General features: G+C 52.1%; 1 long non-coding RNA gene across 2 annotated transcripts in view; it reads left to right on the forward strand.

Annotated features, from left to right (window-relative positions):
- The first annotated feature begins 1,147 nt into the window (after positions 1-1,147).
- The window catches only part of LOC134738884 (uncharacterized), a 30,895-nt gene continuing 5,218 nt past the window's right edge, over positions 1,148-26,824 (forward strand). For both annotated transcript variants that reach the window (XR_010125104.1, XR_010125105.1), the window contains exon 1: positions 1,148-1,233. This is a non-coding gene — a long non-coding RNA (uncharacterized LOC134738884). The remainder of the gene's footprint in view (positions 1,234-26,824) is intronic.

Consider the following 26,824-nt stretch of genomic DNA (forward strand, 5'->3'; position numbering starts at 1 on the left):
GCCTCTGTGCAAGAGGATTTTCCAACCTGTCTGCTGCTTGGCAGAGGCTTAATCAACCTCCCTCTCTCTCTCTCTTTCCTGGTCTTCAGGAAAGGGGCAATGAGCCCATTGCCACGGGGGACGGCGGAGCTTGGATGCTGCACCCAGGACTGAAAGGGGGACCTGTGGGCGGCCTCTGCCTCTCCCTGCCCAGCGTCAAGACACAGGCCCACATTCCCTCCTTGCTTCTCCCTGAAGGGAGAGAGAATAATAGTCGGTTCAAATGTCAGGCCTGCTCTGTGCTGGTGGGGAGACTGGTTAAGCAGGTCTGCAGGAGGGATGGAGGGAGGAAATTATTAACAATTGCAAAGCAACCAGCCACACTACAGGCCTTGAGTTGTGTCTGCGTTTGTCTTTGGAGGTGTGGAGTTGGGGGTGCTGATCCCAGGGACCCAGCCCAGGCGTCGGGGCAGCCTGGGGACCAGCTGCAGCTTCCCAGAAGCCTGTGTGGGTGAGGGGGATGATGAGGGCACAGAGTCAGCCACCCACCCCCGGCAAGGTGGGACACATCCCAGCCTCCCCATCTTCCACTGACTCAGGGAAGGAAGGATCTGCCAACATCTAGGGGAGGGAGGAAAGAGCCTACTACGTACCTTCAGGAAGCTTCTCATTAGGTGATGGATTTAATCCTCACAACAACCAGATGAGGTTGGCCTTGCTATTATCTCCAGTTGACAGTTGGAGGCACAGAGGGTCTAAGGGTCTAATTTTACAGATTTGAATCCAGGAGGTCTGAGTGCAGCTGGATAGTCCTTTGCCGGGATGGGAGGATCCCCATTCCCTGGGAACAGCCACACCCACTCCCAGAACATCATCACGATCCCTGCTGCCTTCCCTTGGAGGACAGGAGTTGGTGTGAAGCTTCTCTGAGCCTCAGTTTCCTCAACTATGGAATAGGAACCAGAGTTCCTCCCTCCAGGGTCAGAAGGCAGCTAGCTGACAAGGGGAGCAGGTAAGGAGGTGAAGGGTCGGTTTGCTGCCTGCTGCCTCCACCTCCCTTCCAGAACCAGTCACCAGTGACAGTCCCTTCATCAAGACCCTTTCTTTCCTCTCTTCTCCAGCACCCACGGCGAGGTCTGACCAACAGCTGCAACCATAGTGGCGCTTTGCCGAGTCTTCCTTGAGCTCCCTGTGTGCCTAACGCAGAGCTGACCCCCTCCCCGGGGCTTTGGAAAATCTGCTCTGAAATGTCTCGTGAGTGATCAGTTTACACTTCAACAGGAAAATGAGTTGAATGGTGGAACTTGAGGCAGGGTTTTGGGGAATGAACAGTGGGAGTTCTGGGAGTCTAGAGCCAGCCTCTGGGCTTGGGGCTAGTAGGGCCGAGGCATGCCCAGATCGCATGCCATCAAGCCCCAGGACCAGCCACATCTGTGGGGTACCTCCAGGGCATCTCCCTCCTCGGCCTGCCCTGATGGGCTGATAAGACCTAGCCTCGGAGGAGGCAGCTGTAATTACAGGCCTTAGTGGTGGCGGGCAGGCGAGTCATGAGGTGGGGGTGACTCAGATGATTGCTCCACGGGCAGGGTGGAGGCAGGGGCCACCCATCTGCCCCTCACCCAGCTGGCCTGAGATGGGTCTGGGCACCCAGGGAGCGGCCCGGTCAGGGTCCCATCCTTGGGCCTGTGACCCAGGCCTCTGTGCCACTTGGCATCCACGAGGCTGGCATTGCACTGGACTTGGGATCGGCTGGGTTTTCCCCTTTCTTCGTCCCGGGCAATAGCTTCTGGGAAGTGGGAGTCAGCGCTCAGAGGCACCAACGGGAGGATCATCAGGACTGGACCGAGAGAGCCGCAGACTCGGGGGAGAGTACCGGGAGTCCCAAATCACAGAAAGATAGAACCTCAGCCATGTGCAGACTCTGAGAACCAGCAGATGATGGTTTCCAGAATCAAATAGTTTCAGGTTGAAGGATTCAGGGACTAGTAGATCTGTAGAATTATTGATTTATAAGATGACGGAACTGGTTGCAATTGGTTCCAGAGAATTCATATATCCATTGAGTTAGAGATTTTTAAAAAATCACAGCAGCTGATGAGTTCAGGAGTAAATTACCTTGGTGTCTTCAACTTGCTCCCACATGGATCAGACAAGAAAAGCCCTCCCAAAAGTAGAAATACGCATCTTTCTCATTTCACCTAGCTAGAGGGAAGGCCCGCAGACTGAAGAATTAACAACTGGTAAATTGCGGCAATCATTGTACTAATCATTTGCCTGTCTGTGGGCTTAAAAATTGTCAAAATAAAAAGCCAGGAAATAGTGACAAAGACAACGAAATGTGGGTCAGGCATGGTGGCTCACGCCTGTAATTCCAGCACTTTAGGAGGCTGAGGCGGTAGGATTGCGTGAGCCCAGGAGTTTGAGACCAGCCTGAGCAATATATTGAGACCTTGTTTCTATGGGAAGAAAAAAAAAAGAAAAAGAAAATGAAATGTGAGTATCAACCAGGGCATTATAAATTGTGCAACTTGGTAATCTATAATATGATGACTTTCCAAATCTATGCATCTGTTATTCTCTTCATTCACTCATCGTACATTTTATTTACACACTTTTGCAGAGTACCTACGTGGTCACAAGGAGAAACTGTTCTAAGGCTTTACGAATATTAACTCGTTTAATTCTCATGACATTTCTAAGGGCATTATGAATAGTAACTCATTGAATTCTTACAACTCGATGAGGTAGGTGCTGTTATGATGCACATTTTACAGATAAGGAAACTGAGGCACTGAGAGGTGGAGTAACTTGCTCAAACAGTGCTCACTGTGTTATTAAGCCTCTACTGTGTACCAGGTGCTGTGCTAGACAGAGCAGTGAACAGGACAGACTTTGTCCACACCCTGGGGGAACTTGGCAGAGGAGACAGATAATAAACAAGCATGATTGTTTATAAGTTCAAAGCGGAAAATAAGCCTGCTGCTTTGATGGAAGTTGGGGGTACGGGGTCCCCGAGATGGAGTGAACAGGTGGGGCTCTTCTGAAAAGGTGGCCTTTTGCTGAGATCTGAAGGATGAGGAGAACCCTGGACTTGAGAGACATGACTGTCATTTGCCTGGGCTGTGCCGTCCGCCTGGACTGCCCTCCCGCTTCTGGCTTCTCTATGCCAACCTTGCCCTCACTGGTCCAGGTCTGGCTGGGTGGCACCTCCTCTGGAGGTGGGAGGTGAACCTGGGGCTTCCCCAGCCCCAGAGGGAATCTGTCCTCCCCCTAGTCTTTTCTCTCCTCCTGCTTCCCAGAGCAGACGTTAAATAAGGGAAGCCTCCATGTGACTCAGCAGCACCACCTGTGCCAGGCACTGTGCTGGGATCTCACCCAACCCTGAGTGGGGAGCATAGTTTTCTCCTGGGGAGGAGATAAAGGCTCAGAGAGGTTAAGAGACTTGCCCAAGGATGCACAGCTAACAAGTGTTCAAAGGAAAATCCACACTCAGGACTACAGGCTGCCTTTTGGTGACTGGTTTACCTTCTCACCTCCCTGCCTACGCTGGGCACCTCTCGAGGGCAGGTCCTGGGTACTGGAGTCAGCTCTGTGTCCCAGCATCGCCCAGCCCTGGGCCTGGCCTACAGGGAGTGATATTCCCTTCACCAGGCTGACAGCATGAGACATGAAGGACTAGGCCAGGGCCCTGGGGGCTAGCTCTACCCCAAGGGGAAGGTGGGCATGGGCCTGAGCCCCTGGACTCCCAGACAGACCCTGTGCTGGCTCCCGCCCTCTGTCCCCCTTCTTGCCTGGCCCAAACTGGCATGGTGCCTTTCCTGGCTCTCTTAGGCTGCTCTGCCCAGGGCTGAGAGGGACGCAGGGGCCCAGACCCCTATCCCCAGCAGACAACAGCCTCTGGGGCCACTGAGCAGATGGGGAAACTGAGTCTCAGCTGAGTCAAGCCTGACACAGTGGGGGCGGGGTATTATGGGTTCACAAGCACAGGTACAGAGGTGGGAGACGTGCACGTGGACACACTTGCTGTGTACACGAGGCTGATGTGAGCCAATGAGGACACACCACTGGTGCAGATGGCACTGGGAACACAGCCGCCCACACATGCCCACGTGCACATGTGTGCATAAACAACCGTGAGTGCCTTCCTGGTTTAAATCCCACTCTACTTCTTAGGCTTGCTGAGATACCGCACTTCCCTGGGCCTCAGTGTTCAGATCTAGGAAACGGGGGCATAAATTGCAGCCTGGGTAGGCTCGAGCCTGGTTTAGCTATCCTGGCCCCTCTTCTGCATGGGGCCCGGGGACCTGCCCTGGAGGTTTGAGGAGAGAGTTCAGTGCGCTGGTCTTCCCCATGCCGCAGTGGACATTGGGAGCCCCCTTGGGGCAAGTGGCCTGTGTCACTCACCACCGGGCTGGCCCGGACTCTGCTCCCCAGGCTGGTTCCTGGCACTGACTGGCATAAGGCCAGGCTGCCTGGGCACTCAACTCCCATGCTGGCCACAGGGGCTCCACCAGGCGGTGGGACAGAGAGGTGTCTAGAAAGTTCTGCCTTAGACAAGGGGTGCCTGTGTGCATGAGGGGCAAGCTGCACTCAGCTCCCCTCCCCGTGACTCTCTTACTGGGGGACTTAGTAGGGTGGAAGGAGCCCAACAGCAGCGTCCCCAGGCTGGATTCAAGGCCAGCTCCACACTCTGGGGCTCTGAGGCCTGGGAGCCTTGGTCTTCTCATGTGCAAAATGAAGAGCATCAACCCACCTGCCGCAGGGACGAAACAACAGCATAGTGCCTGGCATACAGTAGGTGCTCAACAAATGCCAGCTGTCTAGCTGCAGACTACGGTCACAATTTCATTCATTCATCCACTCACTTTGTTATTTATATATTTGAGACAGGGTCTTGCTCTGTCATCCAGGCTGGAGTGTAGTGGCGTGATCACGGCTCATTGCAGCCTCGAACTCCCAGGCTCAAGCAGTCCTCCCACCCTTAGCCTCCCGAGTAGCTGGGATTACAGGCGTGTGCCAACACACCTGGCTAATTTTTCGCATACGAAATCCCTTCTCGACAAAAAATACTCCTGGGCTCAAGCGAACTCCTGGGCTCAAGCGATCCACCCTCCTTGGCCTCCCAAAGTGCTGGGATTACAGGCATGAGCCAGTGTGCTTGGCCCCATCATTGATTTAACCTGTATTTATTGAGACCCTACTATGTGTCAGGCCCTGGGGGGAGTGTTGGGATCACATCACAGAACAAAGCAGATGGAATCCCTGCCTTCCCAGAGCTGACAGTCTGGTGGGAGAGATGGGCATTGAATGAGTAAACAGCATCATTTGAGATTGTGGTGAAGGAAATGAAGCAGAGAGCTGGGATGCGGGGTGACCAGCAGGACAGCCAGGGAGGGCCTCCAAGAAGCAGGCATGACCTAAAAGAAGGGTGCTGGGGGTGGATGAGTGGTAAAGGTGAGGGCCCTGAGGTGGGAACAAGCTAGGTGGGTCAAAGAACAGTAGGGAGGCCACTGTGGCTGGAGCAGGGAGAGTGAAAGGGAGAGGGCTGGAGAGAAGGGGAGGGAATGGACCCTGCGGGGCTTCGAAGGCAGGAGTGAGGAATTTGAATTTCATTCCAAGGGTAATTATTATGAACAAAGACCAAAGTTATGAATGACTACAAGACACAAAATGCAAACTCACTGTGATTCATTTCCAGCCCAGAACTTAGGCACTTTGGATCAGGAAACTTAAAGAAAAGCACCTGCACACACAACTTCTCTGTGGCTAGTTTTGTTTATTTTTTGTGGAGATGGGGGTCTCACTACATTGCCCAGGCTGGTCTCGAACTCCTGGGCTCAAGCGATCCTCCCACTTTAGCCTCAAGTGCTGGGATGACAGATGTGAACCACTGTGCCAGGCTACGACTTTCGTTTTAGAAAGAAATACAAAGGTAACAGGCCTTTGCCATTTGTTGAATGTAAATTCACAGCGTTACACACAAATGCGAGTTTGTTAGTTGCAAAGGCAGTCACAGTCTCTGACTTCAGCGCTGGTTGTGAGAGCGAGGGGAGCTGGGGAGGGGGCATGATATCACCAGTCCTGATTTCAACAGTGCAATGCCAATTGGGGAAGGCTTGGGAGATCAGCTGGTCCACCTCACTGACTCCCAAATGAGGAAACTGAGGTCCAGACAAGGGGAAGTGAGTGGCCAAAGGTGACACTGTGAGTCAGAGGCAGATGTGGGACTTGAACCCAGGTCCCCTGACTCCTAACCCAGACTTTCTGAGAAATGAGTGTCTTGCCATGTGCTTCCCCTTTGCCCTTTCCTTCCGGACAGTGTCAGCTGTCCTTGGGGCCAGGAAGGAGACATGGGGTCCAGGGGTTTCGGGTGGACCCTACCATAGGGCTTCTTATCTGAGGCACCGCTGGGATGTTTATCCGGATGGTGCTTTGAGGTAGAGGCTGCCCTGTGCTAGGCCTTCAGGCCATTTTTCAGACAGGATCGGGACTTGGAGACCAGGGCCCAGGGATGCTGCTCGAGGTGACAGAACTGGAAAAGATGAAGGGAAGAAAGGAATGTAACCCACATTGAATAATGATGCCTGACGCTTTAACCCGACAATGGCCATTGCTGGATGTTGATGTAAACAATAGGTGTCTACAGGATGAATTAGCCAAACGACCACTCCGGTGTGAGCGGAACGGGTCCATTGGCTCAAGACACAATTCCACCACAGAACGGGTTTCACAAAGGACCATGTCCCATCAACTCAGCAATGAAACCGCCGTGGTCTGGAAACCTGAGATCAGGACCCACAGAATGACTGGCGGAATGACAGACCCAATGTGGAAGATGTTCCAACCAGGTGTGAAAAAGTCATTCTGTGAATTATGAGAGTGTGGGAAAAACATACTCACTGGAAAAAAAAATCCAGTTGTTAAGATAGACTTTTATTTATTTATTTATTTATATATTTTTTGAGACAGAGTCTCTCTCTCTTTCCCAGGCTGGAGTATGGTGGTGTGATCTTAGCTCACTGTAACCTCCGCCTCCTGGGTTTGAGCAATTCTCCTGCCTCAGCCTCTCAAGTAGTTAGGACTATAGGCGCAGTGCCACCATGCCTGGCTAATTTTTGTGTTTTTAGTAGAGACGGGGTTTTGCCATGTTGGCCAGACTGGTCTCAAACTCCTGACCTCAGGTGATCTACCTGCCTCAGCCTTCCAAACTGTTGGGATTACAGGCGTGAGCCACTGCCCCCAACCAAGATAGACTTTATTCATTTATTTTTTCTTTTGAGATGGAGTCTCACTCTGTCATCCAGGCTGGAGTGCAGTGGCGCAATCTCAACTCACTGCAACCTCTGCCTCCCAGGGTCAAGTGGTTCTCCCGCCTCAGCCTCCCAAGTAGCTGGGATTACAGGCACAAGCCACCACGCCCGGCTAATTTTTGTATTATTAGTAGAGATGGGGTTTCACCATTTTGGCCAGGCTGGTCTCGAACTCCTGACCTCAAGTGATCCACCCGCCTCAGCCTCCCAAAGTGCTGGGATTACAGGCGTGAGCCACTGTGCTCGGCCGATAGACTTTATTTTTAAGAGAAGTTTTAAATGTACAGAAAAACTGAAAAGATTGTACCTTATGATCAGTTTCTCCTATTATTCATATCTCACATTAATTTGGTATTTTGTTACAATTTTTAAATTTTAAGTCTTTTGAGGCAGGGTCTTCCTCTGTTGCCTTGAACTCCTGGGCTCGAGTAATCCTCCCATCTTAGCCTCCCAAGTAGCTGAAACTACAGGCATGGGCCACCATGCTCAGCTAACTTTTGTATTTTTTTTTTTTTTTTTTGTAAAGACAGGGTCTTGCTATGTTGTCCAGGCTGGTCTCAAACTCCTGGCTTCAAGGGATCCCAAGTGCTGGGATGACAGGCATGAGCCACTGCACCCCACCTTTATGTTATAATTAATGCACCAACGTTGATACATTGTCACGAGCTAGAGTCCGTAGCTTATTCTGACTGCCTTACTTTTTCCCTAATGTCCTTCTTCTGTCCCTGGATTCCATCCAGGGTATCACGTGACATTTAATTGTCATGTCCCTTTAGGCTTCTCTTGTCATAACAATTTCTCAGACTTCCCTTGTTTTTGATGACCTTGACAGTTTTGAGGAGTTCTGGTCAGGTATTTTGTAGGATGCCCCTCTATTGGAATTTGATGTTTTTTTGTATGACCACATTAGGGTTATAGGTTTGGGGGAAGAAGATCTCAGAGGTAAAATGTCATTTTTATCACAGCATATCAAGGGTACATACTGTTAATGTGACTTCTGACTGTTGCTGTTGACATTGATCACCTAGCCTGAGTAGTATTTGTGGTTTCTCCATCATCAAGTTTCTCTTTTTTCCTTTTTCCACACTGTACTCTTTGGCAAGAAGCTGCTGTGTGCAGCCTACACCTGAGGTGTGAGGAGTTATCTCCCCTCCTTTCCACTGGAGCATCTGTGTAAATTATTTGGAACTTTTCTGCATGAGAGATTCACCTCTTCATTCTTATCCATTTATTCAATATTTTATTTATATCAGTACAGACTCATGGATATTTACTTTATTTATACTTTGGGTTACAATCCAAGGTTGCTTTATTTATTTTCTTGCTCAAATTCTGCTAACTTTGGCCATTGGGAGCTCTTTCAGTTGGCTCCTGCCCACTTCCACAGACTCCATCAGTGGAGTTTTCTTGAAGTCCTTTCATATTTTCTGGCACTATAAGTTGTTCCACATTCAACTTGTATATTTCCTGCTGCAGTCTTAGAATCAGCCATTTCTCCAAAGAGTCCTGGTTCTTTTTATTAGAGAACAGTATTAGAAACCAAGATCTGGGTGCCAGGCGTGCTCATGGCTGCTGGGGTATCATTTCTTTTAGGCCTTTTCAGCTGACAGAGCAAAGAAATATCTGTGTGTATACGAACGTGTGTATATACACACAGTTATCAATATTTCCATGTGTAACTAGTTTTATTCATGTTTAGCTAAACATGAGTTTATATTGATGTCTCCAGAATCCATTATATGTGATGAATTTAATTAATTTTTTCTTTAGATATAGGGTCTTGCTTTCTTACTCAGGCTGGAGTGCAGTGGCATGATCAGAGCTCGCCGCAGCCTCCAACTCCTCGGCTCAAGCAATCATCCCACCTCAGTTTCCTGAATAGCTAGTACTACAGGCAAGCACCACCACATCTGGCTAATTTTACAATATTTTTGTAGAGATGGAGTCTCACTATGTCGCCCAGGCTGGTCTCTAACTCTTTGCCTCAAGTGATCCTTCTGCCTTGGCCTCCCAAAGTCCTGGAATTACAAGTGTGAGCCACTATGCCTATCCTATGATAAGATTTGAAATAGTGGTGTGACACTAAATTCATAACCTTATTTATTACTACCTGAACACTTATTATCTGACAAGTACTTTCTAAGTGCTCACCACACATTATCTCCTTGGGACCGCATGACAGCTCTAGACACTGGTTCTCCGTTCATCCCCATTTTACAGATAAGGAAATGCAGACACAGATAAGCTATATATCTTGCCCAAAGTTTCTCTTCTAATAAGCGGTGAAGCAGAATTCAAACCCAGGCTCAATCGTGTCAAACATGAAAATGTATCTATATTTTGCATTAAATACAATTCATATACAGCTAAGAGAAAAAGGTCACCGTATGGTTGACTGGTTGATGTAGTATTATAATCACAATATTTTGCTTCGATGTTCTGATTTCCCTGGAAGCCGGTAAATTTGTGTTTTAATTCTCAAAGTTTTCTGCCTGAGGCTGTGTTGTTGCTAATGGCCAGTGGATGAAAGAGCTCTTATGCTGTTCCCAGTCCGTCCAGCTGCCATGTTGACTCACCGTCAGACCCTCCCTCCAGCTAGCCCCCATGGGAAATTCACAAGGAAGCAGGGTCTTCTGGGGAAAATGTCCCAGGCAGCTCAGATCCCCGGAGGGTCAATGAGGGAGGGACAGGATGTGTAAGGGGAGGAAGTGGGGGGTGCGAGAACGGCCTTGGTACTCTGCCCCCTAGGTGTTCCCAATGTGAATCTGGTCTGACCTGCTGTGCTTCTTCTGCCTGGGCTTCTTGAAGGAGGCCTACCCTGACCTCAAGAATGGCCTCTGGGTGACCCAACCAAAGGCCCCTCCTGCTTCTCCTCACATAAGGCCCCCTCCTTTCAAACCCAAGGCCCAGCCTCTTCCACCTCCTCCAGGAAGCCTTATCTGTCTACCCCACTCTCAATAATATCCTTGTTCCCCGAAATAAATCTCAATCCTGGACCAAAGTTCTCACACTAGCAGCCCTCAGATGTGCGTTTTAGGCCTGTATCATGTTTTCTAAACTTTTGATTTGACTCCCAGCATTGAAAAGCAAGAGATTTCACCTAAAAATGTGAACACACAGCCTCTCTTACAAATGTGGAAAGCCTGGCATCCCCTGGCCCTCGTTCCTTCTGGTGAGCCCAGCCCTGCGCCTGGCACACAGCCTGGGTGCACCAGCCACAGCCTTCTTGGAGCACTGGCTTCGGAGGCAGGCAGGCCCGATTTGCCCCTTCCTGGCCATGGGACCTGGCAAAAAAATGCTTCTTGTGCAGCCTCAACTTCCCCATTTGGAACCAGGGCTTAAAACAAAACCTCCTTCATGGGGTTGTTGGGAAGAAGAAATGAACTAATACGTGGAGCGGGCTTAGCACAGGCCAGGCACTCAGAACCCTGGATTAATGATATTTCCTTTTCTTGTTTTCCTTTTTGCTTTCTTGCTTTGGTCATGGCCCTATCATTCCCCAGTCAGTCTGTCCGTCCATCCATCTGCCATTCCACAAATGCCTACTGTGTGCTGGGCACATGGAGGACCCAGTTGTTCCCCTCAGAAAACCCCTCTTCCTGATCTGCCTGAGCAGAGAGCCATTTCATCCACACATGCATTCATTCACTCTTTCATTCAGATGCTCACTGAATACCGACTGTGTGCCAGGAGTTGTTCAGAACATCAAGGAAACAGCACTGAACTAAACAGACAAAAATCTCTGCTGTCCTGGGGCTGATGTTCTACTGGTGGCAGACAGACCATAAACCAATTATAATGTGAGGTAGCACTAAGTGCTGGGAAGAAAAATCACAGATGTGGCGGGGGCAGCTGCTTGGTCAGGAAGATCTCTCTATGAGCAGGGAGGGGGCCGTGTGGCTGGCTCCAGGATAAGAACATTCCACGAAGAGGGAACCAGTGCAAAGGCCCTGAGGCAGGTGCGGGCCTGGAGTGTTTGGGGGCAGAGCGTGAGTGGAGGGGTGTGAGTTACGTATTTCCGTGATGTTAGAATTCCTCTCCTCCCTGTCATTCTCTTCCCCCTCCTCTGCTTTCTCTCTCTGTCTCATTTTTTTTTTTAAAAACAATGAGTCTCTTAATTTTGTCATCAGATACACAAGGACAATTCATAAAAATAGAAATAATATCTGGGAAGCGGTGGGCATGCCATTGGCACACAGGAGCGGCGATGGCTATTCTTACCATTTCTTCTCATTTCTGGCAGGAATGAATCACTTACTTCCAACGTTTCCTAAAGAGGCAATGGGCTCCTGGGCCCTTTCTCACTCGGGAGGGCCTTTCCTCTGCCCCATCATTCTGAGGGTTTCTGGAAGGTGAGTGCGTGGGATGTGTATGTGTGTGTGTGTGTGTGTGTGTGTGTGTGTATGTGTGTGTTTGTGTGTGTGTGTGTGTTTGTGTGTGTGTGTGTGTGTGTATGTGTGTGTGTGTCTGTGTGTGTCTGTGTGTGTGTCTGTGTGTGTGTCTTGCCAAAGAAGGGTGCTGTTGCCTCTTCCCCTTCGCTCCCCTCATCTCCTCTTTTCTTTTCCATCTTCTGCCCCTTTGGTGGAAAGAAGCATCCAAGCATGGGGAGCCTTGTTTCGGGGCCACTGAGAACTTGCTGAGCCGAGCTTGCTGAAGCTTATGATAGCGAGGCCAGGGTGGGGTGTGGCTCATTGTGTCAGAAAAGAGGTTCATGGAACTCTTGAGAATGGGAGTCCTAGAAATAGGGCCCTAGGCCCATCTGAAGTCTTCTCGCTTGTCCCCAGAGCTTCAGGCTCCTTCCTGTGCCCCCACCTTCCTGGATGCTGCCTGGTCTAGCCCCATCATCCTGCCTGCGCCATTGCAGTCACCTCCTGCCTGGGGCCCCTGCTTCTGCCCTGGGCCACCCTGGCTGTTCCTCACGTGCAGCCAGAGGACCCTGCCAGAGCCAACTCAGACCCTGTCCCATCCCTGCTCAGAGCCCTCCCAGGGATCCCACCCCACTCAGAGGCCCTGCGAGGTCCTACGAGGCCCTGCGTGTTGGCTCCTATCTCCTCTTTGAGCTCACCTCCCCCACTCACTGCCTTGCCCTCTGTCCCCTTGCCCAGCCACACTGGCCTCCCTGCTCCATGACAGGCTCCTGCTCGAGCTTTTGGACCCTACTGGACCCCTCCCACCCCAGAGACCTCCGCCCCTCCTCTTGGGGTCAGCGGGGCAGCCTGCCCTGCACTCCCTAACCCCCTCCAACCCCAGGAGTGGGGCTTCTTGATGCCAGCCTCCAAGCCCTTTTCACGTGTCCGTGGGCAGTGTTCTGCGGTGTCAGCCCTAGAAAGGTTGGCTGGATCTGGGTGCACTGTGGTGCCCCAGTGCCCAGAACAGTGTTGGCTGCCTGGAACAGTATTGGTGCACAATATGCAGTAGGCATTCTTTTTGTGCTTGCTGAATGACGGAGCCTCAGCGTTTTAAAATCAGACCTTGAAAACATTGCAAAGTTCTTAGAATCCCAGGCTTGAAGAATTGGAGACTGGGAGGCAGTGAGGCTGGGTGAGTCTGGAAGGCTGCAGACCCATCTGCCCCATCCTGGTCGGCTGTGTGTGTGTCTCTCTTTTTGAGTCTGTCTCTGTCTTTTTCTCTCTCTGTCACAGTCTCTCTCTTGTTCACCTCCTTCTCATTGTCTCTCTGTGTGTTGTCTGTCTCTGTTTCTGTCTCTCTCTTTTCTCTGCCTCTTCTCTCCTCTCCCCACAGCTTCCTTCCCTGTCCCCCTCCTCCTTTCTTCCTCTACTCTCTCCTCCCATCCTCTCCCCTTCTCCTCTCCTCTCTCTCTCTCTCCACTGTTTTGTCTCTTCCTCTCTCCCCACTGTCCCTCTCTGTATCTCTCGTTTCTCTGTCTCGGTCATCCATATGCCTCTCCTCCTTGCTGTCATCTTCTGTCCCTGCCTCCATGGGCACCCAGCCAGCTTCTGCTGTGGAGCGTTTTTCTGCCTCTCGTCCTCCATCTGCCCCATCCAGGGGCCCTATCCAGTTGTCACAAAGGCTAGCCCATGGCCAGTCCTGTGAGGGGCCGGTGCTGGGAGTGGAAGCTCTTCTTGACCTTCTTACTTGTGGCATGACACGAAAAGTTGAGAACCATTCTGCTCTCTGAGCTCTGATTTCGTTGTCTAGCCAAAGAGAATAACAGTTTCTGGTACTTCCTTGATTTCTATTCTAAGTACATTTATTATCTCACTGGCTCATGGTGAAGCTTGGAGAAGTTTATGGGTGGGGAACCTCACCAACAAAACCTCCACGGCAGCAGAAGCAGGCTGTGCCAGGAGCTGACCATGTGCTGACCTGGGCTGGGCATGTTCCCTGGCTGGGGCATGGCTGCTGTCTGTCCTGGGCTCAGCACACAGCGGTCTCTTTCTGCCCAGCCAGGCCTCCTTTCAGAAACTTGAACTCGTTAGGCTGCCTCCAGCCACAGGGCCTTTGCAGGTGCTGTTCCTTCTGTCTGGGATGCTCTTCCTTCTATCTTTGGCCTGGTTAAACTGGGGCCTTCTTATTCTTCTGATTTGGGCTCAAACATCCCCTCTTCCAGGAAGCCCTCCCTGATGACACCCCCCCAAGTCAGGTCACCTCGTTAACCACTTTCTATCCCTTACCACAGTTATAGTTATTTATTTGCTCTCAGTCCCCACAGGGCTCCCCACCCCATCTTCTGGGCTTAAGGCTCCCCAGGAGGGAAGTTGAGAGGTCCAGGCCCATGAGTCAGCAGAGCTCGGCTTCCCCTCTTAGCACTTTCTTTGGGGCGGTTGGGGCCTGGCCTCCTCCAAGGGGGACTAAATTCAGGGGTGCCTAGGTGGTGGGGAGGTGGCCAAGTCCTCTCCCCACCCCCTACCCCAGCTGCCCGGCATCAGACAACTTCTCTCCACTTCTGTGCCAGCACCTGCCTGAGCCACGGTCGACACACTCACCTCTCCCACCCCAGCTCCATCGCCACCTTCTCCTGGGGAAGCCAGAGGGAGCTTTTCATCATCTAAATCTGACCTCCAACGGCCGTGCTCCAAACTCTTCCATGGCTCCCCGTTACTCTCTGAATAAAGCCCAGCCCCTCAGCCGGCCTCCATGCCCTCGGTGGCCTGGCCTGGCCTCTTCCCCTTCATGCCCCAGCAGCCCCCAGCTCCCAGCAGCTCCCTGTCCCCAGGTCTTCGTGCTTGCTGTCCCACCAAATGGACGAAAGCCACCTGTTCACTCCCTCACCTCCTTCAAGCCCAGACATCACCTTCCTAGTGAGGCCTTCCCTGACAGTGCTTCTTAAAATTCCAGCCTCCCCACCATCCTTTCCCCTGCTTCCCTCCTTTATTTCTCCCTATAACCCCAGCCTCTGGGAATAGGCCACAGAGTTTATGGATTCATCTTGTTTTTTGTCTGTCTCTCAGACTAGAATGTCAGTTCTCCACGGGCAGGTGCCATTGTTGCTCCTCTTCCTTACTGTGTCCCAAGGAAGGAGTGAGCGAGGCCTGTGTGGCTGTGGGCTCAGATGGGCTTGGGTTCTAGTTCTGGCTCATTCACTGCCTGACTTTCTCCTCTTAGAGCCTCAGTTTTCTCATTGGAAAAATGGGGGAAACAAGGGGTTGGGGTAAGAGCTGAGTAAACTCTTGTGTGTAAAGTGTCTATTGCCTACACGGTCTAGAGGAAAAAAAGAGCCAAAATGAGAACTCGTCACTCCGATTTCGGGGAGATGGGTGACACTGCTTAGGCCTGGCCACACCCTGGTGTTGTTACCTGGCCATTGAAAAGTGTGACCCGTAGCCCTCCCAGGACTCTTCTATTTTGTTTGTTTGCTTTTAAGTATTATTTGTTACACAAGCATTTTTTTCCCTCTAGATTTTATTTTTAATGAAAAAATTCAAGGGAAATTAGTGTATGTAATATTCCACCCTTGTTGTAAACAGGAGGTGGAAGATACATGTGTATGTTTTTAAATTGAGGAAAAGTTCACATAACATAAAAGTAACCATTTAAATGAACCATTAACTAGCCATTTTAAAGTGAACAATTCAGTGGCATTTAGTTCATTCATAATGTAGTACAACCATCACCTCTATCTAGTTCCAAAACATTTTGTCCCCTCCCCTCCCCTCATCTCTCCTCTCCTCCCCTTCACTTCCCTTCTTTTTTATTTTCCAGTCTCATTCTGTTGCCCAGGCTGGAGTACAGTGGTGTGATCTCAGCTTAGGGCAGCCTCAACCTCCTCAGGCTCAGGTGATCCTCCCACCTCAGCCTCCTAGATAGCTGGGACTAAAGGCACATGCCGCCACACCCAGCTAATTTTTTGTATTTTTTGTAGAGATGGGGTTTTGTCATGTTGCCCAGGCTGGTCTCAAACTCCTGGGCTCAAGTGATCTGCCTGCCTCCGCCTCCCAAAGTGCTGGGATTACAGGCATGAACCACTGTGCTAGGTCCCAAAACATTTTCAATCACCCAAAAGAGACCATGTACCCATTAAACAGTCACTCCTCATTCCTGCCTCCCCCTAGTTCCTGGCAACCGTCAGTCTTCTTTCTGTCTCCATGGGTTTATCTATACTGGAGATTTCATATAAACAGTATCATACAATATATGACCTTTTGTGTCTAACTTCTTTCAATTAGCCTAATGTTTTTGAGGTTCTTCCATGTTGTGGCATGCATCAGTACTTCATTTTTTTTAATTTTTAATTTTAATTTTTTTGAGATGGAGTCTCACTCTGTTGCCCAGGCTGGAGGGCAGTGGCATGATCTCAGCCCACTGCAACCTCCATCTCGCGGGTTCAAGTGATTCTCCTGCTTCAGCCTCCCGAGTAGCTGGGATTACAGGCATGTGCCACCACGTCTAGCTAATTTTTGTATTTTTAGTAGAGATGGGGTTTCACCATGTTGGCCAGGCTGGTCTCGAACTCCTGACCTCAGGTGATCACCTGCCCTGACCTCCCAAAGTACTGGGATTACAGATGTGAGCCACTGCGCCCCACCAGTACTTCATTTTTAAAAAATGATCAAATACTGTTGTATGGTTAGATCACATTTTGCATATCCATTCATCGACTGATGGACAGTTGGGTTGTTTCCACCTTTTGGCTACTGTGTCTAGTGCTGCTATGGTAATTGGTATACAAGGACTTGTTTCGTGTGTGTGTGTATATATATGTGTGTATATATATATATATATTTTTTTTTTTTTTTTTTTTGAGAGACTGTCTTGCTCTGTCACCCAGGCTGGAGTGCAGTGGCATGATCTCGGCTCGCTGCAACCTCTGCCTCCCGGGTTCAAGCGATTTTTGTGCCTCAGCCTCCTGAATAGCTGGGATTACAGACGCGCAACACCGTGCCCAGCTAATTTTTGTATTTTTGGTACAGGACTGGGTTTCACCATGTTGGCCAGGCTGGTCTCAAGCTTCTGGCCACAAGTGATTCACCCGCCTTAGCCTCCCAAAATGCTGGGATTACAGGTGTGAGCCACCGCACCTGGCCTTGTGTGGGTATTCTTGAGTAAAAAATATAAGATGCAGAAAAGGATGCCCAATGTGATTCTGATTTGTAAAAGGAATGACAGATAAAGAAACCCTTTGTCCAGGCAGACAGTCTGTATGGGATTTTCATTCTTATAGAAAAATATGTAAGAATCCGTTCTCAATGGTCAACAAGGGAAAAAAAGAAGGCTTTTGCAGAAAAGTGAAAATGAAAAACCACAACAGTGCACACACAATGGCTCCATGCGGGCATGTGAGACACACTAGACTGAGTGATTGTATGTGTAGATGTGAAAAAAACAGCAAGCAACAAAATCAGCCCCAAAACTAGTGTCTCCAGGAGGGGCTGGGCAGGAGCCTGGTCAGTTGGAGAAACTGAAGTTGGGAAGAGGGGAGGGAACTCCTAGGAGAGAGTGATCTCCAAAAACTGCTCCCCCACCTCTCCTTTTTAACTCCCTCCTCAAATACCAGGTCCCATTGGAGCCAAATTTCCTCAGTGTTTTGGAATCTCAGACCTGCAGGCAGGAGACAGATTCTCCCCCACGGCGGGTGCGGTTGGGTTTTTAAGCTCCTGTAGATTGAGCACTTACTACCTGCTAAGTGTTTCACCTACCTTATGGCCTGAGTCCTCTCCCAGCCCCTGAGGAAAAGCTATTGTTCCCTTATTTATTTATTGTTATTGTTACTTTTTATTTATTTATTTATTTTTAGATGGAGTCCCGCTCTGTTGCCCATGCTGGAGTGCAGTGGCGCGATCTGGGCTCACTGCAACCTCCGCCTTCCAGGTTCAAGTGATTCTCCTGCCTCAGTCTCCTGAGTAGCTGCGATTACAGGTGCCTGCCACCACGCCTGGCTAATTTTGTCTTTTTAGCAGAGACAGCGTTTCACCATGTTGGTCAGGCTGGTCTCAAACTCCTGACCTCAAGTGATCTTCCCACCTCGGCCTCCCAAAGTGCTGGGATTACAGGCGTGAGCTGCTGTGCTCAGCTGCTCCCTCATTTTTTTCGTTCAGGAAAGCAAAGTTCAGAGAGGAGTAGGTTTCTGTGCAGGGCGTGTGGCAGAGCTGGACTTGAACTCAGGGTGGAATCCTTAGCCATGGTGCCCCCTGCCACATGGTTCGGCTTTCCTTCATCTCTACTCCCCAAGATGCCTGGCTCCAGCTGAAGATCCAGGGTTCCCAGGCCCCCCTCCTGGGGACAGGTCCTCCTTCAGCCTGACCTGAGCTCTGCCACTTCCACCGGCATGAACTGTAGCAACAATTTGGCTCCCCAGGCCTCATTCTCTCCATCTGGAAAATGGGCACAGTATGTGCCTTTCTGCACAGTGAGGTCGTGAAGGATTGATGAGGCAACATGCAAGGAGCGTGAGCCTAGGGCCTGGCACCCAGGAGGCCACCCCAGTGGGCCCTGCTGGGTTTCCAATTTCCCGTGTGACACCTCCCGGGGGCTGGATCCCCAGTGGGAGGAAGGATGAGGCCTGGGGGCCTGGCTCTGGCACAATGCGGAGCATTGAGCTCATGCCAGCCTTGGCTTTGGGTTTGGACAAATACAGCAATCTGGGCAGGACTCACACAAAGACCTGGGGGCCAGGTCAGGCGAGGGGCATCAGGTTACCCCCATGGGCTGCAGCCACACAGGCAGCTTGGGGGGTATATTTTCTTTTCCCTAAAGATTATAATTAAATGAGCCCTCACCGAGGCCTCAGCAGGCAGGTTTCATTACAGGAAAAACTGAGGTATAGGGGTTTGTAGGCCTAATGGGACACACTGTCACTGTGATAGGAACAACATTAGCAATAATAACAGCTGTCCTTCGGGACTGGTTCCCAAAGGCTAGGCCCTAGGTGAATAATAAGCCTTTTCTCGATCCTTTCTGCAGCCCGAGAGGAAAGCCCCATGCTATCCCCATTTCATAGATGGGAAAACTGAGGCTTGAAGACACTTTGTGGCCTCCAAGGGCTGTTCTCTTCATTCCTCCAGCAGAGTGGGGATGAGACGGTGCAGGGTCTGGAATGTCTGGGCAGAAGGAAGAGCTGGAGCAAAGGCCTGGAGGCTGGAGAGCGCTGTCGGGGGGCAGGGGGTGGGTCAGTGTCCCACGGCGGGGTTTCATCTCAGCTGTGCCATGTCTTGGCTACGTGACCTCTGGCACCCTACTGGGCCTCTGTGATCCCAGACTCACCTGTAGAGTGGGTGTGTGAGAAGAAAACCTTCTGGAGCGGGGTGTTGAGGAGAGAACAGTGCCTGACACATCATAATAATAATGCTGAATAGATGTTATTTTCATTCCTAACCACTTCCTCCAGGAAGCCCATCCTGACCTCCTCTGGCTCCCAAAGTCACCTGGACTTCCTCCATCACAGACCTTGCCACAGTGTGAGAAACTGCCTCATCCACACACCAGCTTCTCACCCCCACCCAGACCCTCTGACTGGGACTCCCTTGAAGACTGTGTCCCCAGAGCCCAGAAAGAGTCCAGCACAGAGCAGCTGAGGAGGCAGGTGCTGATGAACAGTGTCACTGAGCCTCTGCTACTCACCAAGCCCTTCACACACGGGTCCTTCTTTTAACGTCTTTCTTCTCCTAGATAGAACCTTGGCTTTGCCAAGACTGGCATAGTTGCTGCTCAGGAAATATGTGAGGAAATTGTTGAGATGAACCAGCACTCAGGGGAAGGGAGGCTTTCTGAGGCTGGGGACTTAGCAGATGGAGCTCCTGGGATAATAATAATAAGAAAGATGCCCGGACGCGGTGGCTCACACCTGGAATCCCAGCACTTTGGGAGGCTAAGGCAGGCAGATCACTTGAGGCCAAGAGTTCAAGACCAGCCTGGTCAACATGGTGAAACCCCGTCTCTACTAAAAATACAAAAAATTAGCTGGGCGTGGTGGTGCGAGCCTATAGTCCCAGCCTCTCGGGAGGCTGAGGCTGGAGGGTCAATGATTGAACCTGGGAGGTGGAGCTTGTAGTGAGCCGAGATCGCGCCACTGCCACTGCACTCCAGGCTGGGCAACAGAGTGAGACTCTGCCTCCAAAAAGAAAGTCAACAATAATCATTAGTCTTTACTCTGCTCCAGGCGCCAGGCTGAGTCTTCTCAGTTCATCTCCCCAGCAAGTTAGTTCTATTATTGTTTCCATTTCACAGATGGGAAAAGCAAGGCACAGAGAGGGGAGGTGGCTTACACCAGGTCACACAGTTAGTGAGAGGCAGAGGCAGGATCAAAGCCAAGCCTGTTTGACTGAGGAGCCTGCCCTGAGACCTTAGCCACACACCAACCCCTCCCTAGAAGGAAGGTGCCACTACTGGACACATTTTGCAGATGGAAACCAAGGCTAAGAGAGTCAGAATGGCCTGCCCATGTCTGGACACAGAAACTGAGGTTGAGCAGGAGATGCCCGAGGCGGGGTCCCTGTCTCTTAGGCCAGCACCTGAAGAGGGGTGGGAGACCGCCCCCCGCCCCCACAAGCTGTCCCCTGCTTGTTGGAGTGTCTGGTCGATATCCTGGCCTCTGTTACCCAGCCCGGCACCCAAGTCGCTGCCTCTTCCGCCTGCCTGGAGTCTCGGGTGCCTTCACAATCGGATTCTCTGTCTCTGCAGCTGCTTTCCATTTGAGCCCTTTGTGCTGAAAATGAAAAAAATGAAAAGAAGACTTGGCACCACCCCTCTGCTTTGCTTCCTGGGGAGGAAGGAGGATCCCAGCTACTTCTTTCCCTCATTCTGGGGCCCAGAGATACCCACAGCCTGCCCGAGGTCACACAGCAGGGTCAGAGCCAACACCCTGGACTTAGACTCCCCTTCCAGTGCTCTACCCACTCTGGCCACTGCCTCTGTGTTCCTGGCTCTTCCTCTAGGCCCGTGAGGAGCAGAGAAATTAGGATGAATGTTCCTGAGCCCTACTACATGCTGGGCACTCTGCCATCTTGAGCTCACAAAACCCTCATGACAGCCCTGTGAGGTCCCGTCACCCCATTTAACCAACGAGGAAGCTGAGGCTCAGAGAGGGGAAGCGCCCAAGGTCACACAGCTGGGATGTGGCAGAACTGGGGTTCCAGCTCCTGTTCCCATTGCTGGACAGCTGCCACATCTGGCACCCAATTTGGGACCCCATGGGGAGGCCCAATTCCTGGGGGTGGCGGGGGATCCTAGAGGGAAGTGGTAAGGCCAGGACCCTGGAGCAGGGCCAGGTAGGAACAATGGGTTCTCAGAGACCAAGGTGGCAGGGTGGGGCGGCTGCTGAGCAGGCGCGGCAGGGCGAGGTGGCGGGCGGGGCTCAGGAGACTTCATGCTCCCGCCTCCTACTCCAGCTCCCTGTTTGGGACCTGGGGACGCTCCAAGCACCTCAGCTCCTCAACCTGGACAGACCCACGGCTCCAGCAGGAGGCAGGGCCAGCCCTGTGTATAACCATAAATATAAGGGGCAATAATCAGATTTCACGCTTACGGAGCCCTACTACAGGCCAGGCACTGGGCCAAGGGCCCTTCCTGGGTCCTCACAACCAGCCTAGGAGGTGCAACTAGGATTAGTGGCTTTTTACAGATGCGGAAATGGAGGTCCAGGGAGGTACTTAGCACCTGCTGTGCCAGGACAAAGAACTTTGGGAAGTGGGGCCCTCAGAGGGTGGGTACCCTGTTCCCAGAGGCAGGAAAGTTGAGGTGGACTGGACTCAGTGGGGCTCAGTGGGACACCGTGGGGAGTCAGTGCTCTCTGGGGGCAAGATGAGTTAGAGGGAGCCCTTTTGGTTTTTTAGAATCTGAACATGGGGCGGGGGAAGCAGAGATGTGGGGAGGAGATGAAGCCTCCCTGGCACTGCTGGGAGGATTAAAGGACTTGATGGACACCCAGGGCTTGGAAATGTGCCTGGTAGAGAGTAGGTGCTCAGGGAACACCTCCTGTTTGCAGAAACAGCAACTCACACTTAGGGAGCCTGCTGTGCATCTGAACCCCGTGCCTGGGTGTTTCTGACCCCCTTCCAGCCCTCATCCCTTCTCTCTCCATTTTCTCCCCTGCCTCAGGTTCATTCCTATGTTTCCTCTTGCCCCAGTTAGGCCATCTTCTATGACTGCAACAGTAAAAATATTAATTAAATCTTGTAACATGAAGTCTAATGTGGGGCCGTTCCAGCGTTCCAGGGCGGGCTTCCCGGGCTCTAGGTAGGCATCTCTTCACTTCTCTTTCTTCATGGGCCCCAGTGCCTGCTGTGGCTCAAGACATCACGTCCCACATGATCATATCCTAACTAGGAAGGGATGGACAGAAAAGGGGACTTTCTCCTCCAGGATCTCACTTTTTTTTTTTTTTTTTGAGACAGAGTCTTGCTCTGTTGCCCAGGCTGGAGTGCAATGGCACGATCTCAGCTCACTGCAACCTCCTCCTCCTGGGTTCAAGTGATTCTCCTACCTCAGCCTCCCACGTAGCTGGGATTACAGGCGCGGGCCACCACGCCCAGCTAATTTTTTGTATTTTTAGTAGAGATGAGTTTTCACCATGTTGGCCAGGCTGGTCTCAAACTCCTGACTTCAGGTGATCCACCCACCTCAGCCTCCCAAAAGTGTTAGGATTACAGGCGTGAGCCACCGTGCCCGGCCAACAATTTTTCTTAGATGTCCCAGTGGATGTCCCCTGGTGTCTCATGGAATGATGGGCTCACATGTCCACATTTGAACCAGAAAGGAATTCCTGTGGCTGACTCAGGCCAATTAGGGTTCAGCCTGTCTGGCTGCTCCAAAGAGATGTGGGCTCCGAAGGTGATGGGGGCACGGCTGGGTTGGCCACCAGCTGGAGTCTCACTGACGGCCTCCTAAGTGGCACAGTGGGCCTGGGTTTGCTCGGCCTTCTCTGGCTGGTCCTCTTGGCAGTGTCTGCCCCCTGGGTAACTTCCCCCTCCTTGAGCACGGTCTTCCCCAGCCTCTTGATGGCCGCTTGCTGTTCTCACTGGTTCTCCTCTTACCTCCCTGCCCGTTCCTCCCTGGGCCTCGAAAATGGCCCTTCTCCTGCCTTCATCTGACCCTTGCTCCATGAGCGCAGCTGTGCGGGGTCCCTCATGCCTTTATGCGGGCTCTGTCAGTCTGTCCATGGGTGTCCCAGTGGCGCACCCCACTGGGAGACATGGGTGTCTTTCCCCGCTGAGAAGACAGCACTGCCACCCACCCAGTGGGCCAGGCGTCAGACCCCAGAGTTGTCCTTAACTCCTCTCTCTCTAACCCCAACATTCAATCCTCAGCAAATTCCATCGGCTCTGCCTGTGGACTGAACCCAGAACTCGACAAGTCTTCCCTCCTCTGTCTGGTCATTGCTCGCCCGCCTGGGCAGGATCTCCACCCTGGACTCCCAACCCACTCCACACAGCCCTCCACACTCAGCCAGACAGCTCCTGTTGGAACCCAAGTCAGGTCACACCATTGCCTCACTCCAAACCCTATTCTTACCTCCCTCAGAGAGAAAGACAGTCCCTGCTCTGGCCCCAAGGGCGGCCCTGCATGGCCTTCCCCCTTCCCCACCTCTGCTCCCCTCTCCCCTCCCCTCTCCCCTGGCTGCAGCGACCTCCCTCCTCCTGCTAGAACACCCGGAGCTTTGCCCCACCTCTCCTGGGTGCTGTTTTTCTGGGTCGTTCCATGATCAACCCCATCCCCTCACTCGGGCCTGTGAGAGGCCTCCCAAACCATCCCTGAAAGTAGCCTTGTCCACCCCTACCACACCTGCCGAAGGTCAGCTTTGGCAAGTGGGGACTGTGTCTTAGTCAGCACGGGGCCAGCACAGGGCAGTGCACAGAACGCAGCAGCTGGCGCCGGGCTCTGTGAGTCCTCCCACAGATGCAGTCCATAGGGACGGTGTCTGGGTCCCAAGGTGACCCCTGGGCTGAGGTCACCGCCTTTCCCCTTCCAGGATCACTGCCTGGATGACAGTGGGTGTCCCAGTGGTGGGGGGAGCAGCTCCAAGCCTCCACCGTGCCCAGAGCAATGGGCACTGGAGCCTGGAACCTTCATTCCGTATCACAGAACCTCCAGGAGTCTGGAAGGGGACAGTTGCGAGGAATGGAATTTAGGAACTTTTGGTCCGTGCTCAATGTTCCCTTTGGGGACATCTTGTCCGATGGTTATTGTTTTTGTTTTCTCTTTTCCTGAGCTGTGGTGCCTATTGTTCAAACAGAGGACCCCGAGCGATGGCCTGCCTCACTCAGGCGCAAGCACCCGAGCTGTCTGGCAAGGTGGCAATCCACCACGGCCAACTTCCCCTTGGGGATTCCACAGGAAGGACCTGGCCCCTCCAACCGAGGCGGATGTACGGTCTCTCCACAGATTCCGCCTGTGTAATCCCACGGCCGCTTCAGCTGGGTCTCATGGGCCCACCCTGTGGCCTGCGTTCAGGGACCACATCGTAGCAACAGGGCTGCGTTAAAGCTGGAATCGCACCCAGCAGACTCGGCCTGGGGGGATCCACCAGCCCACATCTCCCTCTCCCGATACAGCCACCTGGCAATTGGCTCTTCTCTCTCCAAGGCTGTATTTGTTCTTTTTGCTGAGTGTGTGCAGTTGAATTCTCATTGGTTAAAGCGCCTACGCGGTGGCTTCCCTGAATACAAAAAAGATCAAGGGGATGGTGTCCTGGTAGGTATAAGGAGTGGGCGCCCCCCACCTTTACCACTTCTCCAGGTGACCCGAGGGCCTGTCCTTAGAATACCACCAGGCTCAGTGGAACTCAGTTTGAAGGCCCACGATCGAGGTCCGTCCCTTTGGTCTCCAACTGGGAAAGTGGGGCGAGAGATGAGGGAGGGGGCATTTTGAGGACCAGAAATGGCGTGGCAGAAACAGCCAGCCTGGAGAAGGGGGTCCGGGCAGGGCAGGACCCAAAGGCTTGAGCAGGATGTGTCTGGCGAGGTTGTCTGGGGGACGTGACTTGCCTGTCCCCTTCGTTCATTCTTCATCATTCATTCATTCAACACATATTAATGAAACACCCACTGAGCTGGGGGTGACAATGATCCCTGCCTACAAGAAGCTCCCAGGCCGGTGGGGGACATGAACACCCTTCAAAATGTCAATTTGTGACGGTGACAAGTACAAGGTGATTTGAGGGTCAGTAAAGGGGGAAGGAGGTTGATGTGGTTAGGGTGTTCGGGAAAGCTTCCTAGAAGCTGAGCTGGGAACTGAAGGGTGAGTAGAGGCCAAGCAGATGAGAAAGGGAGGAACGAATATTCCAGCAAGCGGACACAGCACATGCAAGGGCCCTGCTGTGAAATGGAGCAGAGTAGGAGAGGCTAACAGGCTCGCAGGTCCACGTGGCGGACGGTTCGCAGTGAGGGGCAGATGTGGAGAGGAAGGTGAGGTGGGGGCTGGACAGGCTCCCGGTGAGAGCAGCCCAGTCTCTATGCGAAAGGCAGAGGGGTTCTTGGGAGGGTCTGAGCCAGCAGCACCAGCTTCTTCCTGAATACTCCAGGGCTTGGGGCCAGGGGTGGGCATCTGGATTCGATCCTTAGTGGGATAGGAGACAGGGTCACCTGGCACTTCTGCCCACCTCTGCCTTCCTGGTCTGGGTATAACAATCACTGTCTCTTCGTCTTTCATGATTTATCTCACTGAACCCCCACCCACAGACCAACCCCTGCAGGTGCCAGGGATTGAACCCACTTGTCAGATGGGGAAACTGAGTCTGTGAGATGTTCCCATGGCCCCACCCACTTCCTTCTGCTCAGAGAAAAGAGGAACGGGGAACTGATGCCCACAGTCAGCTGGGAAGAGTCTGGGCAGGGAATGGGGAGGGTGGGGCCCTCGGGGGCCTGCATTCGGGATGGGCAGGGGCCCTGCTTCCGTTTAACCACAGCCCTGTGACATGCCCCAAAAGGGAAGCAGTAGCCGCCTGTCCTCACCCCTCCGTGCCCTAGGGAGGGGGCTGGGGATGCCCGGGGTGGGGAGCAGGAGTCTGGGGAGGCCTCACCCTCCCACCCCAGGCCTCGAGTCTGGGTTCTTAGAGAACTCTGGGGTCAGCTGAACCTAGCTGGTGACCTCCATCAAGTCCCATGAAGACCTTGGCTTCCTATTCTGTAAAGGGAGGATCAGTCTCTCCTGCGGAATGTTCTCAGATTAGCACACAGTGGGTCCTCACTGAATGGCTAGCCAGCAGTTGTTGGTTGAATAAGCTGAAAGTGTTTTTCTCCCTGAAAGGAGTAGCCAATTAGATAAGGAACCCATGTATATGACATTCCACAAATATTTATTGAGCGCCTATTATATTTCAGGCATTGTCCTGGTACTATGGAGCAATGAACAAACAAGACAAAAATGCCCCCATCACCTTTGAGATGGAGCCCACATCTCTTTGGAGCTGCCCTACCTTTCCTGGTTTGTGGCAGGATCATTTTTCCTGCTGAAACCAGAATTCTCTCCAATACCGTGCACCACTCAGGGACTAACATATGGCGGGGAATGGCCTGTCATCCCCAGGGAGGGATGGCACGTGGGGACTTGGAAGGTCTCAGTGAGAATCTTCTAGCTGATTTAAGCAGCTTCCTCTCAGTCTCTTTCAACAAATATTTATTGAGCTCCTACTCTGTGTCCAGTACTGTGCCAGGCACTGGGGATACAGCAGTGACCAGGGTGGATATTGCCCTTACCCTCGTGGAGCTGATGTTCTGGTGAGAAAGACAAGTAAACGAATAAGCAGACACTTCCAGACACGGATACTACAAACATACGCTAGAGGCATACGGTGGAGGGCGACAGGGGAGGAGTCTGGGGTAGCTCGGGGTTGGGGGTTCTGGAGGGAGGGCATTTATTGAGACCTCACTGAGATGCAGCCATCAAAGGAAAATATGGGGGAAGGTGTCACAGGCAGCATAGCAAAGGCATAGGCCCGGAGTGAGGAATGAGGTTGATAGATTTAAGGGACAGGAAGGAACTAGTGTTGCTGGCGGGGCATGAGTGTGGGGGAGAGAAGCAGGAGAGGGTGGTGGAGACCAGGCTGGGGCCATACATCCAGGGCTCGGGGCCAGGGGTGGGCTCTGGATCACAACTCCAATGGGATGGGCAGTCACTGGAGGGTCAAAGCAGGGGAGAGACTT

The sequence above is a fragment of the Pongo pygmaeus genome, chromosome 21 (genome assembly GCF_028885625.2).
Source record: "Pongo pygmaeus isolate AG05252 chromosome 21, NHGRI_mPonPyg2-v2.0_pri, whole genome shotgun sequence".
NCBI classification, from domain to species: domain Eukaryota; kingdom Metazoa; phylum Chordata; class Mammalia; order Primates; family Hominidae; genus Pongo; species Pongo pygmaeus.